This window comes from Procambarus clarkii, chromosome 37 (assembly GCF_040958095.1).
Source record: "Procambarus clarkii isolate CNS0578487 chromosome 37, FALCON_Pclarkii_2.0, whole genome shotgun sequence".
Lineage (NCBI taxonomy): Eukaryota > Metazoa > Arthropoda > Malacostraca > Decapoda > Cambaridae > Procambarus > Procambarus clarkii.
In genome coordinates, this window is record NC_091186.1 from 2,173,079 (window position 1) to 2,179,078 (window position 6,000).

A 6,000-nucleotide genomic window follows, 5' to 3' on the forward strand; every position below is an offset into this window, starting at 1 on the left:
CATCGAATTTAGCAATATTTTGACGTTTATCATCCCCTTTTCCTTAATGTGATTTAAACAAAATATCATCGAATTAGACAATATTTTGCCGTTTTTCTACGTTTTTGTGAATTTTCAGTTTATTGGTATTAATTCATAAATATACGATAAATATGATGCACACACATAATTCATTAGATAATAACCTTTAATACTTCCTTTTCAATCATTTACTTTGTTTCTCGTTTAAAATACTGAGTAAGATATTGAAAAGGGGAGAAGTTCGGTTTTTATTGCATATATCGACGTTTCAGCCGGATTAGAGCGGTTTTACGTGTACATCTTCCATCGGTAATATAAACGGAAAATCAGGAACATTTTAGTTAATTCTAATGAAAACACATTGATTTTTATCATTTGTATTGGAAACAACATTGTCATATGTCTTTTCTTGGATCTAAATAATACGAAACCTTGCCTCTATGATTCGAAGTTAAAATCCTCAAATTTGGTAAAATAGTGACTTTTTTCACGTTTTTCATGTAGTTTGATATTACGTATATATATTCGTTTTTACCAATATTTCGATACTATTTCATGTAGTATCACAATATGTGATTTGGCCTTCAAATCTCAGAATTTCGCATAATATTGCATTTTAAGCAGGTTTTCTTGCATTTTGTTTCGTACGAAAAATCATCGAATTTAGCAATATTTTGACGTTTATCATCCCCTTTTCCTTAATGTGATTTAAACAAAATATCATCGAATTAGACAATATTTTGCCGTTTTTCTACGTTTTTGTGAATTTTCAGTTTATTGGTATTAATTCATAAATATACGATAAATATGATGCACACACATAATTCATTAGATAATAACCTTTAATACTTCCTTTTCAATCATTTATTTGTTTCTCGTTAAAATACTGAGTAAGATATTGAAAAGGGGAGAAGTTCGGTTTTTATTGCATATATCGACATTTCAGCCGGATTAGAGCGGTTTTACGTGTACATCTTCCATCGGTAATATAAACGGAAAATCAGGAACATTTTAGTTAATTCTAAATGAAAACACATTGATTTTTATCATTTGTATTGGAAACAACATTGTCATGTCTTTTCTTGGATCTAAATAATACGAAATCTCACTCTATGATTCGAAGTTAAAATCCTCAAATATTGGTAAAATAGTGACTTTTTTTCACGTTTTTCATGTAGTTTGATATTACGTATATATATTCGTTTTTACCAATATTTCGATACTATTTCATGTATTATCACAATATGTGATTTGGCCTTCAAATCTCAGAATTTCGCATAATATTGCATTTTAAGCAGGTTTTCTTGCATTTTGTTTCGTACGAAAAATCATCGAATTTAGCAATATTTTGACGTTTATCATCTCCTTTTCCTTAATGTGATTTAAACAAAATATCATCGAATTAGACAATATTTTGCGGTTTTTCTACGTTTTTGTGAATTTTCAGTTTATTGGTATTAATTCATAAATATACGATAAATATGATGCACACACATAATTCATTAGATAATAACCTTTAATACTTCCTTTTCAATCATTTATTTGTTTCTCGTTAAAATACTGAGTAAGATATTGAAAAGGGGAGAAGTTCGGTTTTTATTGCATATATCGACGTTTCAGCCGGATTAGAGCGGTTTTACGTGTACATCTTCCATCGGTAATATAAGCGGAAAATCAGGAACATTTTAGTTAATTCTAATGAAAACACATTGATTTTTATCATTTGTATTGGAAACAACATTGTCATGTCTTTTCTTGGATCTAAATAATACGAAATGTCACTCTATGATTCGAAGTTAAAATCCTCAAATTTGGTAAAATAGTGACTTTTTTCACGTTTTTTGTGTAGTTTGATATTACGTATATATTCGTTTTTACCAATATTTCGATACTATTTCATGTATTATCACAATATGTGATTTGGCCTTCAAATCTCAGAATTTCGCATAATATTGCATTTTAAGCAGGTTTTCTTGCATTTTGTTTCGTACGAAAAATCATCGAATTTAGCAATATTTTGACGTTTATCATCCCCTTTTCCTTAATGTGATTTAAACAAAAATATCATCGAATTAGACAATATTTTGCCGTTTTTCTACGTTTTTGTGAATTTTCAGTTTATTGGTATTAATTCATATATATACGATAAATATGATGCACACACATAATTCATTAGATAATAACCTTTAATACTTACTTTTACTAATACTTTACTTATTTATTTGTTTCTCGTTTAAATACTGAGTAAGATATTGAAAAGGGGAGAAGTTCGGTTTTTATTGCATATAACGACGTTTCAGCCGGATTAGGGCGGTTTTACGTGTACATCTTCCATCGGTAATATAAACGGAAAATCAGGAACATTTTAGTTAATTCTAATGAAAATACATTGATTTTAATCATTTGTATTGGAAACAACATTGTCATATGTCTTTTCTTGGATCTAAATAATAAGAAACCTTGCTCTATGATTCAAAGTTAAAATCTTCAAATTTGGTAAAATAGTGACTTTTTTCACGTTTTTCATGTAGTTCGATATTACGTATATATATTCGTTTTTACTAATATTTTGATACTATTTCATGTAGTATCACAATATGTGATTTGGCCTTCAAATCTCAGAATTTCGCATAATATTGCATTTTAAGCAGGTTTTGTTGCATTTTGTTTCGTACGAAAAATCATCGAATTTAGCAATATTTTGACGTTTATCATCCAATTTCCTTAATGTGATTTAAACAAAATATCATCGAATTAGACAATATTTTGCCGTTTTTCTACGTTTTTGTGAATTTTCAGTTTATTTGTATTAATTCATATATATACGATAAATATGATGCACACACATAATTCATTAGATAATAACCTTTAATACTTACTTTTCAATCATTTGTTTGTTTCTCGTTAAAATACTGAGTAAGATATTGGAAAGGGGAGAAGTTCGGTTTTTGGTTGCATATATCGACATTTCAGCCGGATTAGAGCGGTTTTACGTGTACATCTTCCATCGGTAATATAAACGGAAAATCAGGAACATTTTAGTTAATTTAAATGAAAACACATTGATTTTTATCATTTGTATTGGAAACAACATTGTCATGTCTTTTCTTGGATCTAAATAATAGGAAATCTCACTCTATGATTCGAAGTGAAAATCCTCAAATATGGTAAAATAGTGACTTTTTTCACGTTTTTCATGTAGTTTGATATTACGTACATATATTCGTTTTTACTAATATTTCGATACTATTTCATGTATTATCACAATATGTGATTTGGCCTTCAAATCTCAGAATTTCGCATAATATTGCATTTTAAGCAGGTTTTCTTGCATTTTGCTTCGTACGAAAAATCATCGAATTTAGCAATATTTTGACGTTTATCATCTCCTTTTCCTTAATGTGATTTAAACAAAATATCATCGAATTAGACAATATTTTGCGGTTTTTCTACGTTTTTGTGAATTTTCAGTTTATTGGTATTAATTCATAAATATACGATAAATATGATGCACACACATAATTCATTAGATAATAACCTTTAATACTTCCTTTTCAATCATTTATTTGTTTCTCGTTAAAATACTGAGTAAGATATTGAAAAGGGGAGAAGTTCGGTTTTTATTGCATATATCGACGTTTCAGCCGGATTAGAGTGGTTTTACGAGTACATCTTCCATCGGTAATATAAGCGGAAAATCAGGAACATTTTAGTTAATTCTAATGAAAACACATTGATTTTTTTCATTTGTATTGGAAACAACATTGTCATGTCTTTTCTTGGATCTAAATAATACGAAATGTCACTCTATGATTCGAAGTTAAAATCCTCAAATTTGGTAAAATAGTGACTTTTTTCACGTTTTTTGTGTAGTTTGATATTACGTATATATTCGTTTTTACCAATATTTCGATACTATTTCATGTATTATCACAATATGTGATTTGGCCTTCAAATCTCAGAATTTCGCATAATATTGCATTTTAAGCAGGTTTTCTTGCATTTTGTTTCGTACGAAAAATCATCGAATTTAGCAATATTTTGACGTTTATCATCTCCCTTTTCCTTAATGTGATTTAAACAAAATATCATCGAATTAGACAATATTTTGCAGTTTTTCTACGTTTTTGTGAATTTTCAGTTTATTGGTATTAATTCATAAATATACGATAAATATGATGCACACACAGAATTCATTAGATAATAACCTTTAATACTTCCTTTTCAATCATTTATTTGTTTATCGTTTAAATACTGAGAAAGATATTGAAAAGGGGAGAAGTTCGGTTTTTATTGCATATATCGACGTTTCAGCCGGAATAGAGCGGTTTTCTTGTACATCTTCCATCGGTAATATAAACGGATAATCAGGAACATTTTTGTTTATTTAAATGAAAACACATTGATTTTTATCATTTGTATTGGAAACAACATTGTCATATTGTCTTTTCTTGGATCTAAATAATACGAAACCTTGCTCTATGATTCGAAGTTAAAACCCTCAAATTTGGTAAAATAGTGATTTTTTTTCACGTTTTTCATGTAGTTTGATATTACGTATATATATTCGTTTTTACCAATATTTCGATACTATTTCATGTAGTATCACAATATGTGATTTGTCCTTCAAATCTCAGAATTTCGCATAATATTGCATTTTAAGCAGGTTTTCTTGCATTTTGTTTCGTACGAAAAATCATCGAATTTAGCAATATTTTGACGTTTATCATCCCCTTTTCCTTAATGTGATTTAAACAAAATATCATCGAATTAGACAATATTTTGCCGTTTTTCTACGTTTTTGTGAATTTTCAGTTTATTTGTATTAATTCATATATATACGATAAATATGATGCACACACATAATTCATTAGATAATAACCTTTAATACTTACTTTTCAATCATTTATTTGTTTCTCGTTAAAATACTGAGTAAGATATTGGAAAGATGAGAAGTTCGGTTTTTGGTTGCATATATCGACATTTCAGCCGGATTAGAGCGGTTTTACGTGTACATCTTCCATCGGTAATATAAACGGAAAATCAGGAACATTTTAGTTAATTTAAATGAAAACACATTGATTTTTATCATTTGTATTGGAAACAACATTGTCATATGTCTTTTCTTGGATCTAAATAATAGGAAATCTCACTCTATGATTCGAAGTGAAAATCCTCCAATATGGTAAAATAGTGACTTTTTTCACGTTTTTCATGTAGTTTGATATTACGTACATATATTCGTTTTTGCCAATATTTCGATACTATTTCATGTATTATCACAATATGTGATTTGACCTTCAAATCTCAGAATTTCGCATAATATTGCATTTTAAGCAGGTTTTCTTGCATTTTGTTTCGTACGAAAAATCATCGAATTTAGCAATATTTTGACGTTTATCATCCCCTTTTCCTTAATGTGATTTAAACAAAATATCATCGAATTAGACAATATTTTGCCGTTTTTCTACGTTTTTGTGAATTTTCAGTTTATTGGTATTAATTCATATATATACGATAAATATGATGCACACACATAATTCATTAGATAATAACCTTTAATACTCCCTTTTCAATCATTTATTTGTTTCTCGTTTAAATACTGAGTAAGATATTGAAAAGGGGAGAAGTTCGGTTTTCATTGCATATATCGACGTTTCAGCCGGATTAGAGTGGTTTTACGTGTACATCTTCCATCGGTAATATAAGCGGAAAATCAGGAACATTTTAGTTAATTCTAATGAAAACACATTGATTTTTATCATTTGTATTGGAAACAACATTGTCATGTCTTTTCTTGGATCTAAATAATACGAAATGTCACTCTATGATTCGAAGTTAAAATCCTCAAATTTGGTAAAATAGTGAATTTTCACGTTTTTCATGTAGTTTGATATTACGTATATATTCGTTTTTACCAATATTTCGATACTATTTCATGTATTATCACAATATGTGATTTGGCCTTCAAATCTCAGA